We start from the raw sequence: 13,774 nt of genomic DNA, 5'->3' as shown, positions 1-13,774 counted from the left end.
AAATTGGTTAGTCTCTAAGGTGCCACAAGTACTCCTTTTCTTTTTGCGAATACAGACTAACACGGCTGTTACTCTGAAACTTGTGATTACTGGCAATCCCACAGAGCCTTAGTTGCTGGCTTTGGATGGTGGGGGCAGAAATTTGTCATGAGTGAATGCTGACCTAGGCAACAGGGGCAGTCAGTCTCAGTGCTGGGATTATTCCCTCCCCCAGTGTGTAAAGTGGGGATAACAAAATGCACCGACCACATTGTGGTTCCTAGTTAATGTTTGGTTTCAGAGTAGCAGCCGTGTTAGTCTGTATTTGCAAAAAGAAAAGGAGTACTTGTGGCACCTTAGAGACTAACCAATTTATTTGAGCATGCTCGGGGGTCACATAACTGTTGGTGAGAGAGACGAAACTTTCAAGCTCCACAGAGCTCTTCAGCAGAAAGAAGAGCTCTGTGTGGCTGGAAACGTGTCTCTCTCATCAACAGAAGTTGGTCCAATAAAATATATTACCTCACCCACCTTGTGTCTCTCGTACCCTGGGACTGACACAGCTACATCTACACTGCCTTTATAAAATGGGTCACTCCGGGAGGAGCCCTCCAAATAGTCTCGCTAACCCTTCTCCAAAGGCTCAGGCCGGACCTGGGCATGGATGTGGGAAATTGTGCACTCGGGTGGTAAGCAGTTGGTTTTGTGGGAAAGGGGTAGGTGGCAGCAGCCAAAAGTGATTTGTAGGCCTATCCCCCAATGCTAACGCTGCCTCTGGCTTTGCCATGTCCTGCTCTTGAGCGCCTAATGTCCTTTTGTGGTAAATCTAGGCAGCCTTTGCTTTATGAAGACCTCTCAGGAGAAGCTGGTTTGCTCGCAAACCATTTGAGCTCTTGCAGTACATCAGAGTTGCTAGTCAGACTAGCAAGCAGCTAATCCACTCTGAGAACCTGTATTATAGGCAAGCAAAGCAGCTTCTCCTGGGGGCTCTTCCTAAAGCAAAGGTTGCCTAGATTTAACAGGCTTTTTTCAATTAAAACAAATCTGCCTGTCTGGGGGCCCCTGAGGTGGCCTTCACGGAGGCTGCAGGTTAAGGCAGACCCCTCACACACTCATAAAAGTGCTTTCTCCTGGACATCCTTTCCCTTTCCTCCCAGCAGCTAGGAGGTGAGAGCGGGGGCATATTGTGGGAGGGCCACAAAATAATTGCGGCACACTGAGCACGCAAGCTACGTGAGCGAGCAGAGCTCAGCACTTGCAGTTCCCATTATTTCAGCTGGAGCTGTGGGTGCTCAGCATGGGAAAACCAACCCGCCCCCCCTCCCCCCCCATGAGGATTCAGAAAGGGGCAGGCCCTGGTCCAGGCACCGGTTTCTCGGAGTGGCGCCTGTAGGGTATAAAACACTTCAGAAAATTGCAGTTCCCAGTTTGGCCATGTGGTGTCACCAGTGGCTCTCATGCAGTTACTGTCTGTAAACACAGGCTTCCTGGCTTCTAATACTTGGCAGGAGTTGCTGAGCCTTGGTCTAAATTTTAAGCATAGATTAATGTAGCTCAGCGGTTCTCAAACTTCATTGCAGCGTGACCCCCTTCTGACAACAAAAACTACTACATGACCCCAGGAGGGGGCACTGAAGACAGAGCCTGCCCGAGCCCCACCACCCTAGGCTTCTGCCCTGGGCAGGGGGCATATAACCTTAGCCCTGAGTGGTGGGGCTTGGGCTTGGGCTTCAGACTTGCTGAGGCCCAGGGCCAACACCAGCCTTGGTGGGGTCACAACCCACTTTGGGGTCCTGACCCACAGTTTGAGAACCCCTGATCTAGCTACGTTGCTCAGATGTGTGGAAAATTCACATCCCTGAGCACCCCCATAGGCGGCGAGTTATATAGGCCTGTGCTCCACATATATTCAGGAAGGCGGACCTGGCTCCACCAATGTTTGGGCTTATCTTTTCAGAGCCGCCATTCAGAAATGGTGCCTATCTCTGCTTGGACCCGTTCTGGGCACCACCAAAAATTATACAAACCTGGCACCAATGCACCCTAGTTAAGCCAACCTAACCCCGGTGTCCACCTCATTACTGCCGCTTGGGGAGGTGGATTATCTACATCCATGGAAAATCCCTTCCATCAACATAGGAAGCATCTGTCAGTGACTGGAATGTGGGCGGTCATCCCTACTGGGCAGAGCTGGTGTCAGAGGCCAGTGTCAGAACCAAGAGTCGGAACTGAGTTACCAGGAGTGAGGTGGGGCAGGGGTTGGGAACAAGCAGGGGCAGGAGTTATCGCAGCCATGGACATTGGGCAAATGTTTTGAGAAGCAGCCACTTGAACTGCCTGCTGCTGCTGGGCTTGAGAGCCAGTCTGCTGACTCTTCCCATATTGCAGGCCAGCTGCACTTACTAGGTTGCCTGGAGACTGGTTCCCCTGCAGGCCCTGATTCTCTCACCAACAGAAGTTAGTCCAATAAAAGACACTACCTCACCCACCTTGTCTCTCTCGTGTTACTTTTTAGACAGATTTGCTCCTATTAAGCCTGAGCTGTGTTAATACTGCTGTGGAAACAGAACGGTGTCTTAAGGAATCCTCTCTGCTGAGTTGCAGCCTATGATGCTTACTATGGTTCTGGAGGGGGTGGTAGAGCACGTCCTTGGCCTCCTGTCCTTGCTGGCAAATGAAGGCCTGTATGTATTGTGGGTTGAGATTGTCACCATTGCCCTAGGCAGGGTCAGGGCACCAGTTGGTCTTAAAGAAACCATTGTGTATTTTATGTAACAGGGTTTTATAAATATGATCTCACCACCCTACTGGGGTGAGGAAAAATTGTTTGTTCGGTCAACCCTGGACTTCTCCACCCTGCTCCATTAATGGACTTCAACCCTTTCCTAGCAGCATCGTGCCTTCATGGAATGAGAGGAATTGAAACTCCTTGCTTACACTGCTCCACCAAAGCAGTCTAACTCTGCCCTGCAGGGGCCACCCTGCTGGGAGCGACAGTGAAGTCCCACTCCCACTTGGGGAGGGTGTGTTAAGTCACAATTTGCTTGAGGAGGAACACATGTTCTCTGCGCAAGGCCCAGTGCCTAAGCCAGGAAGCATTAGCTCACGCTTACATGATATCAGGTCTGTCTGGGTTCCCTATGGCACAATGACAGGTTTCAGAGTAACAGCCGTGTTAGTCTGTATTCGCAAAAAGAAAAGGAGTACTTGTGGCACCTTAGAGACTAACCAATTTATTTGAGCATAAGCTTTCGTGAGCTACACGAAGCTCACGAAAGCTTATGCTCAAATAAATTGGTTAGTCTCTAAGGTGCCACAAGTACTCCTTTCCTATGGCACAATGACTATGTTATGTAAATAAATAAACCAGCAAGCCATCTCATGACAATGGGATGGCTCCACCTTGACAAGGTGGGATATGAGAGAGACCAGGCAGGTGAGGTAATGTCTTTTATTGGACCAAGGTCTGTTGGTGACAGAGACAAGCTTTTGAAAGATAAAAGATACTGCCTCGCCCAACTTGTCTCTCTAGTATCTTGGGAACAACATGGCCATAACAACACTGCAATAGATGGACTATTATCTCTGTGGGAAAAGAACTAATCTGATGTGGTACTTTAAGGTAATGGTAACACTAGGTTTTCAGCCATCTCATTGTTTAAATGAAAAGTCATTTCAAGTTGGATGCCAGTTTAGTGAGACTGTAAGCTGACCAGTACAGGGGGAATAGATTTTTGCCCATTTTGGCTCTTTGTAGAAGGCCTGAAAGTTGTGTGTGTTTAAACTCTGCTCGTGTTTTTACCTTTAGTAATTTTAAGAATGCAAAAGCTCATTTTGCCTGTTCCTGATGAAGGACTCCTTGGATGACTCAGATCTGAGCTGAGAAAGTTTAGCCCTTGGCTGAAGGGAGATAGGTGTTAAATCTGTCACAGTGTTGCAGTTAAATAGGTGTCAACTAAAGCAGCGGAGTGTGTGTGATGTCATAATCCTGTCAGTTCGTGACAGAACAGAGAAGACCTGAATTGTAAGGTGTGCATTTTCAGGCCTTCTTTAGCCAATGTAGAGAAGCAAAAAAGGGCACAAATCCAGGTTTATCACTTGTTTTCAGGTCACCTTGAAATAAAAGCAAAAGAAAGCCCCCCTTCTCTCAATGCTGTGGGAGAAGATGGAAAGGGCCATTTTGCTTTGAAAAATGGTTTGTGGGTATGTCTACACTGCAATGTAAGTCCAGTGTTAGTAGAACTTGAGTCAGCAGACCTTGGGGTCATTAACCTAGTGCTTAAGCATCTATGCTCATTTGTAATCTTAGGTTAGGAATTGTTTAAACCTGGGCACTAGCACCTGCACTGCATTATATGGGCCTGAGTCCAACAACCCATATCCTAGGCTTCCTAGCACCCTCCCAAAAGGTGGCTACTCTAGCCCTTTCCATGGTTCAGTGTGGGAAAATATGAATGTCTATCAAATGTGACTGTCCAGAGGACAATGAAAGTCAGCCGGTGGGACTGTGGAATACTTTTGACAGACTCCCAGAGCATGCGTTCAGCGGGGCTGCGTCTACATGGCAAAACAATGAACCCTGGTTTCCAGCTTGACTCAAGCTCAGACCTTCCGTCCCCATGAGGTCCTGGGACTCTGTGTTTAAGCCTTGGGTTTTCAAGATTTGTGTGTAAATGGAAGAGGGGTTAGGCTTCAGCCTGAGTTTGAACCCTGGGCTTGCACTGCAGTGTAGATATACTCAGTGTGGGATGGGGAGCTAACTTCTTGGGAACTGTAATGAAGGTAGCTCTCTATTAGTTTTCTCTGCACTCTTTTCTAAGGAAAGCAAAACAACTTCCAGTTTGGCCCAGCTATTGCTGGCTTAGCCAAGGAGAGGCTTCTTTTTGGCTCACCTCTTAAATTCACTCCTTATTGTATCAATTCCATGTACACTTGGAACTCCCCGATAATGTATTTCAAAAGCACAGGCATCCATCACTGTAACTAAAGAAGAATCTTTGTTACTGGTAAGCAGTATAGGGCCTATGCCACATTTATGTATTTCTGATTCCAACCACTAGAGGACACTGGTGTGCTTTCACTTGCCAATATGTCCAGCTATGAATCATCAGGATCCTGTTTGAGTCTCAGCTGTGGTAACATGTAGAATGCACACTCATGAGTCTGGGCAAAAGTTAGAGGACTCAGTTATTTGGACAAGTCCTCTTCAGGGTGTGGTGCTCATCTGGCAGACCCCCTCCCATTACTTTGCTCTTCTCTCTTTCACCTCTCTGTAACTCAGTATTGTGGTGTTTAAATGAGGTGTATCTGTGAAGTTACTATATGGGGCACGGCTTAATAATTGGGTGTCAGTGACTTAAGACCTGGGTTTAATTATTCTCAAGGAGTGGTTTGATGCTACAGTTTTCACCCTAAACCCCTTATTTCTTGGACCTTTGTTTTAGGGCTTGTCTACATGCAGAAGTTATTCCAGAATAAGGTATGGTGTGAATTTAAACTGCTAGAGCTATTCTGGAATAGCTTCTTGTGTGGACACCCTTATTCCAGAAAAAGTGCCAAGACGGGGCTATTCTGGTCAATTTCCCTATGAAGACAAGCCTTATACTGACCCCTGTTCATCAGGAATAGATCTGAGTGTCATTACATAGATATAATATAGGGTGGGTTTTCCCTGTGGGTATTAGAGCCTTATTAAAAAGAAGTTACAGTATTCTGCAGTACAGTATCACTATTGTAATGTGGCCCATATAAGGTATTGGAGTATCTTTTTACAAGGAAGGAGTTGGTTGACTATGGGTATGACTTGGTGCAATATGACTCTGGGTTTCCTTGTTCATAAGCCAGCCTAGGTGTGACTGGAGTCCCTGTGAGTCTCTGTCACTGATTGGCACTCAGAAATGCCTTTGCCCATTTCTGTCTGTACCCACGATGTGGTTTTCATGAAAAGCCTCCCCTTGTTGCTGGAGCACTGATGCTAGTCAGACTGGGAGTGTCGGTGTTGAGTAGCCACTGGCAGTTTTACTACGGTTTTGCCTAAGTTGCTCACAGCAAGTCTAGACAAAATGATATTTAAAATGCCAGCAAATATTGGACACTGGTGCTCTTTCTTTCCCTCCCCTCCTCATCCCCCCATTGCTGGTGAAGCCACATATGATAGGGATATTTTCACAAATCTCTATGTAGACAAGGTGTCTGCGTCTTTGTTCTCAGTTCTGACACGCCCAAGGAGTGACCAGACGCTCTGGTCTGTTGAAAAATGCCTGCAAACACTTTTGAAGACAAACTTTTATTCTGTTAGCCTGAGAATTGGAGCTTTCTGAACTCCCCAAACCAGAAATTCTGCTCTTTACAGTAAGTTGTTCTGTCATTTGTGTGTGTACACATTTCCAGCCAACCATTCATTACACCAATTCTACCCCTATGGAAACTCACTTCCCCACCCAGTGACTTCTGGCTTAATGAAGATCAGTACTGTACTGAAATTAACATGCTAGAGCCTTTTCTCCCTTCAGGCTCAAGGAGCAACAGCCTCTCATTCCATCCCACCCCCCTTATTGCATCCTTCTGTGTACCCAAGGTGCTTATGTGGCCCCCCTCATAATAGTATTTGAGCACATCACCCTATTTCATGTATTTATCCTCACAACACCACCGTGATGTAGGGAAGTGCTATTATCCCATCTTACTAATGGGAACTGAGGCACAAACTAAGTCATAAAATTTAAGGCCAGAAGGGATCACTAGTTCATTCTAGTCAGACCCCTGTATATCACAGGCCACCAACACCACCCAGTACCTGCCCAGTAAACCCAACAACAGAAATGAGACCTCCAGGAGACTAGACTGTTATGTGCCACAGGCAGAGAACAGGAGACATTGAGATGCACCAGTGCTCAATGGTAATTTCATCTAGACCACGCTGCCCCAGTTTGCTTATGAGATCTCACATGGGAGTGTGTCAAAAGCCTTACAAAAACTGAGATATATCACATCTACTGTTTCTCCTCATGCACAAGGCCAGTAACCCTGTCAAAAAAGGTTTCAGAGTAACAGCCGTGTTAGTCTGTATTCGCAAAAAGAAAAGGAGTACTTGTGGCACCTTAGTCTCTAAGGTGCCACAAGTACTCCTTTTCTTCCTGTCAAAAAAGGAAATTAGGTTGGTTTTACATGATTTGTTCTTGCCGAAGCCAAGTTGACTATTTATCACTAGAGCCCTGTGAAATTCTTTTTTAATTTTCCATTTTATTTCTGGGGAATTTTGTGTTATTTCATTTTATCCAGGCTGGGGGAGGGTGTATGTGTGTCAAGTCCTGCCCCCACAGAGGTGGGATGCTCTCAGGGTGGGGGGGTTGCAGAATGAGCCCTCCCTGTGCTCACCACATAGTGATGACTCCTGTCCTGCAGGGCTGGGCTCAGCTTCCCACTCCAGGCATCGTGTCCTGGCACTCAGATTGTCAATGTCACTCATCCTTGACCCAGCTGTCCCTCTATATTCATGATACAGAGGCAGCTGTGCCAACCTGAGTGGTTCTGTGACTCTGTACACCAGGTCACAACGCCCAGAGCAGGAAGCCAGCCAGGCCTAGCCTCGCGGGGGTGGGAACTGCCACTGAGGGGGGAGTTTTTCATTTTATATGTTGTTTTACATTTTATTTTGTGGTATTTCAGATTTGCAAAAAACATGGGGCTCTCCGTATCACCCTATTGTCCTCCAGGTGCTCATAAACGGATTGTTTAACAATTTTGTGACGGGTTGGATCACAGAACTCCCCTTGGGAACTGCCACCTGATGTGCTGAGACTACCTCTGAGCCCATTTTCCCTGCCAGCTTGGGACTCCAGTGCCCTGCCTGGTTTGAGCCAGACACGCTTGCCTGCTACAAACCCAGACCCAGGTCTGAACCATGTCCCTCATAAGCTGCTGGCTTAACTGAAAACAGCTTAAGAAGTGTTCCTGTCTCCAACACTCAGATACCCAACTCCCAGTTTGGGGTTCAAACCCCAAATAAATCCATTTTACCCTGTATAAAGCTTACACAGGGTAAACTCATAAATTGTTCACCCTCTGTAACATTGATAGAAAGATATGCACAGCTGTTTACCCCCCCCCTATTAATACATACTCTGGGCTAAATAATATGTAAAAAATGATTTTATTAAATACTGAAAGTAGGATTCAAGTGGTTCCAAGTAGTAACAGACAGAACAAAGTGAATTACCGAGCAAAATAAAATAACACACACAAGTCTAAGCCTAATACAGTAAGAAAACTGAATACAGATAAAACCTCACCCTCAGAGGTATTACAGTAAGCTTCCTTTTACAGACTAGTCTTCTTCTAGTCTGGGTCCAGCAGTCACTCAAACCCCCTGTAGTTACTGTCCTTTGTCCCAGTTTCTGTCAGGTATCCTTTGGGGTGGAGCTGCTATCTCTTGAGCCAGCTGAAGACAAAATGGAGGGGTCTCCCATGGGCTTAAATAGACTTTCTCTTGTGGGTGGAGACCCCCTCCTCTCTCCTATGCAAAGTCCAGCTCCAAGATGGAGTTTTGGAGTCACATGGGCAAGTCACATGTCCATGAATGACTCAGTTTTTACAGGCAGCAGCCATTGCCCGCATGCTATCCTGAATGTCTCCAGGAACACTTCTTATGTGGATTGGAGCCTTCCAAGATCCATTGCAAAAAGTAGGATTCAAGTGGTTCCAAGTAATAACAGACAGAACAAAGTGAATTACCAAGCAAAATAAAATAAAACAGGCAAGTCCAAGCCTAGTACAGTAAGAAAACTGAATACAGATAAAATCTCACCCTCAGAGATGTTTCAAGAAGCTTCTATCACAGACTGGATGCCTTCCTAGTCTGGGCACAATCCTTTCCCTTGGTACAGTCCTTGTTCCAGCTCAGGTCGTAGGTAGGGGATTTCTCATGACTGCAGCCCTCTTTGTTCTGTTCCACCCCCTGATATATCTTTTGCACAAGGCAGGAATCCTTTGTCCCTCTCTGGGTTCCTACCCCTCCTTCTAAATGGAAAAGCATCAGGTTAAAGATGGATTCCAGGTCAGGTGACATGATCACACATCACTGTAAGACTTCATTACCCACTTGCCAGCACACAGGTATACAGGAACAGTTACAAGTAAACAGAGCCATCTACAGTCAATTGTCCTGGTTAATAGGGAGCCATCAAGATTCCAAACCACCATTAATGGCCCACACTTTGCATAATTACAATAGGCCCTCAGAGTTGTATTTCATATTTCTAGTTTCAGATACAAGAATGATCCATACATACAAATAGAATGACCACACTCAGTAGATTATAAACTTTGTAATGGTACCTTACAAGAGACCTTTTGCATGAAGCATATTTCAGTTACATTATATTAAAACTCATTAGCATAGTTTCATAAAATCATATAGAGTGCAACATCACAAATTTGTTCCATGAATGGAAGTTCGGCTGACTGTTGTATAATTCCCAAGGTTCTCTTTGTTCCCCTTTGCAAAGATAGGTACTTTAATCTAAAAAAGAAAAGGAGTACTTGTGGCACCGTGAGAGTGAGCTGTAGCTCACGAAAGTTTATGCTCAAATAAATTCGTTAGTCTCTAAGGTGCCACAAGTACTTCTTTTCTTTTTGCGAATACAGACTAACACGGCTGTTACTCTGAAACCTGTACTTTAATCTGTCTCTTCCCTTCTCTAGCTGGCCTTGTATTTTCTGCTTCTTTCTTCTTTCTCTTCCCTTTCCTTGAAGTCTGAACCTTCGCTGAAGTCTGCCCAAGCACAGTCCATACCCATTCAACCATTGTTAACTTATTCATCCAGCCATATGGGCGGCGTATGTCTCCCACATTTGACGAGGCTAGGCCTGAGCGCCGGAAGCTCCCTGGAAGTGTGGGGAGGGCCACCAGCGCCTGGACTGTGGCCCCGCCCATGCTCCATCCCAGGCCCAGGTCCCACTTGGCCTCCTCCCCTGAGCCCCTTCCCATCACCTGGAGGATGCACAAGAGCCTTAGCCTCCCCTGGCCCATTATACCTGCTGCCCATGTCCAGTCATACACTTTCCATCCCCCTCTTCATTTCTCTCTCTATCCAGTCAGCCTGCTCATAGGCTTCTCTTAGAGGCTTAGGATCTGCTCAGAGAGCAAGGAGCTATTTAAAGTGATCAGCCTCCATAATGTGTGCACCCAGATTGACACTTCTCATACACACCCACTCAGCCATCAAATCACCCCGCACCCTCTCACTTTCTGTTGAACCCACAGCCATGGGCATAGTTTGACTCCCCAAACAGCAAGCCTCAGGCAGGTGTGGAATTTGCCCCTCCCCTGCCCCCGCCATGCATGGCCCCATTGGCCTGACTGGAGCTGTCCCCCCAAATATAGAAGTCAAACTATGCCTATGTCCCCAGCCCCCACAAGTGCAGTAGAAACTTGGACACCCAGCTAGCCAATCAGATGTCAGGGACATTTAGTATCTCTGACCCCGAGAAGAAAACGCCAACCAAATACACAATGAGAGGGATATTGGCATCTCCCATTCAACCACTGAGACACTGGCCTTGTCTACACAAGGGAGGGAAACTTTCTAAAACATTCCACCCTTGCTAACAGTGGTTTGGCTCCTGTAGTGTTAGCAACATTGCACCCCTGCCCCCAGGACAGAGTGGCTATCCATTATCAACAGCATTTTTTATCACCACATCAAGTAACCCTGCTCAGACAGGTCTGAGTGAGACATGGATGAGTTTCAAAGGCACCTAACTCTTGTTGACTATCGGTGGGAGTTAGGTGCCTAATTCAGAGAGGCAGTGTGGCCTAGCAGATAGAGCAGTGGACTGGGATTCAGGACAGTGGTGGGCTAATGCTAGCTCTGCCAGTGGCCTGTTGGGTGAACTTGGGCAAGTCACCTCCCTGCTCTGTGCCTCAGTTTCCCTGTAAAATAGGGATAAAAGTGCTTTGAGATCTAGGGAATGAAAAGCACTATGCAATAGCTAGGTATTTATTATGACTGACATTTAAACACTAGGGAGGCTTTCAAATACAAAACAGTGGTGAGAGCTGGCAGGATGTGTGCCCTAGGAGACTCCTGATTTTGCCAATGGCAGTGGAGCTGAAACTGCCTTAGCAACAGTAGGAAACTTTTCTGAAATTGCTGTAGGTCCGCTCCCTCCTTATGGAGTCCAGCAACAACCTCAGGAAGGATTTACTCCCGCCCCAGCCTCCTGGGCTTTCTGTAAATTGCCTGATCCAGCTGCGAGGAAAGGGTGTGTGTGGGTTTCCCCAGCCTTCACTTTCCTTAGTGCAGTTGGCTTATGTTCATTTGTTCAGTGATTAACTGGCCATGGGCTGGACCTATTATTAAAGCCAGTTCCAAAAGAGGTGTGAGGAAATAGCTGGGAAATGATGGTGGAGAGGGAGGTAAAGACCTGCTGATTTAGGAACACATGGGCAGCTTTTCATTGGCAGCCTGGATTTCCACAGCAAAGGACAGCTGGGTGTGAAGGACACACATACATGAAGTTAAGAATGAGGAAAAGAGCTTTAAAAAGGAGACACAGCAGACTGAATCTGCTTCTCGGAGCTGGGGCATAGACCAGCCACACAGTCTCCCTTGCTCCCAGAAGGGCAAAAGAAATCCCAGCCCAAAGAATGGATCTAAATGACTTTGAGATGGAGCTATTACTGAAATCCTTACAGCAGATAGATAAAATCAGACTTTGTACTCAGCATTTCTGGGTGTTCTTGTAATAACGGTTTATATATTAAAGTATCTCAATTTTACAGAGGGGAAAAGTGAAGCGCAGTGAGGTTTAAAGCAAACATTTTCAGATGTGGCCTCTGGTTCTGGGTGTCACAATTTTGCAGTGCACAACTTTGAGACACCAAGATCAAAGACCACCTTTGAACATATTTGCCTAAACTTAAGCCACACATTGAGTCAGTTGCGGAGCTGGGAACAGAACCCAGGTGTCCTGATGTGCCAGTGGCCTGACTCCCTTCTGATTTGTACCACGTAGAGTCACTTGCACCTGTATAAAGTGTGTGTGAAGTGCTACCAAGTTAGAATTCACCCTTATTTATACTGGTAGTCGCAGTTTATACAGCTATAAATGACTACATAAGGTTCAGGGCAGTGGAGAATCAGGCCCCCAGTACCTTGTGCTAATCACTAGACTACAGTAATGTCTCTGCACAGACTTCTTATTCCTGAGAGCTAGAAATACAAGTATCCTGCCGCTACAGGAAGACCCTTGGAATGTAGGGTCTTCAGCCTCCTTCTCCCTAACTTTTCCTTGCTAGGAGCTGAATACACGCATACAAAGACACAGTCCTCTCCTCAAATAACTTCCTGTTAGGGCCCTGTGGGTGTCTCAGCTGGGAGTAGAAATTGGACGTAGTAGTCTGCTATTTCTTTGACACAGCTCTGTCACTACAAAGAATGTATGAAGTCCTGCATCTCTTATTCTGAACACAGAAGGAATCAAATAGCAGGAAACTGCTTCATTTGTTCACATAACCAAGAACGCTCTTTTCAGCCTGCACTCCTGACCCAAAAATCTCTCTCCACATTTCTTTCAGGGTCAGACACTATGCTTTCAGCTGCTTTGTCAGTGCATCTGTCTGTCTCTCCTCTGTGTTTTCTGTCCCCTCCCAATATTCAGTGAGACCACGCACTCCAAAAACTCCTGGGCAGGTTCACAACTCCCTTTTGTCTTAGGTGAGAGGCTTGTGATTCATTTATCCTGACAGTTATGCTAACCGAAGAGTGTGCTCACACCCAGTCCTAAAGAGGTCTGTTGATCCACGCAGTAACCAGATCTTTCAGCATAAGAGTATGATCTATGAAGAGAGGTAACAAATGAAGAGTGGCGGGAGAGAGATATAATCAAATACACACCATTTTATATACACTTATTTTAAAACAATATGATAAATAGATAGTGCTATATAGTCCCACCTGTCCCTCATCCTAGCCATGATTAACTGGCCAATTTCTTACAGGCTGCCTGGCAGAGGAGAGGCTTGAGGAGATTTTCTGTGCAGAGGTTTTTATCTTCTTATATTTCCTCAGGGTGAGGTTTAGTGGGGATAGAGATAATGATCTAATGGGTCACCCAGGTCTTGAAACAGTGCTGGCCAGCCCCATTGCACAAGCCCCTTTGCTATGCCTGTAGGGTTGTGCAGACAGATGCACCAGTAGATTGGATGCAGAGGAGTGACTTCTATCTTTTCACTTTCCCACAACCAGTCATTTCCAAAGACTTAGCTCCTGTAGACGTCATATGTAAACAATCGCTTCCTCCCTGTAATGCCAACCCAGGGATTTTTGGTGAGGGCTGCTAGATGACTAATGCATTCATCACACAGGGGGTTGACCAGCTCAGCTCCGCAGTGATATCACCCAGCAAATTCTTCTTGTTCTCCTGATCTTGGTTTGTCCCAGTTCTTATGGCAGCTGCTGGGCAGACTGAGCTGTGGTCACACTTAGGGCAGGTAAAACAGGTACCTGGGCATGACTGGGCTTGTTCAAAGTATTGCTTTCTATCTCTCTTGTTTGCCCCTCTCCCCTTCACTTTCCCATGTACTCTTTCTTTGTTTGACTTGCACACTCCCCTCCCATGTGTCTGGGTTTTTTCCCAGGGGCAGAGGGAGCTTTGATATACCAGGCAGAAGTCTGAAAGTGTTCAGATAGCGTGCAATCCAATCAAACATGTAATAAATAACACCATCTAGCTGCGTAGCACCTTTCATTCTGAAGGATCCCACCAACATTAGAGGGTGTAGCCTCTTCAA

The sequence above is a fragment of the Lepidochelys kempii genome, chromosome 6 (assembly GCF_965140265.1).
Source record: "Lepidochelys kempii isolate rLepKem1 chromosome 6, rLepKem1.hap2, whole genome shotgun sequence".
NCBI classification, from domain to species: Eukaryota; Metazoa; Chordata; order Testudines; family Cheloniidae; genus Lepidochelys; species Lepidochelys kempii.
Note: the sequence above shows the minus strand (reverse complement) of the source record.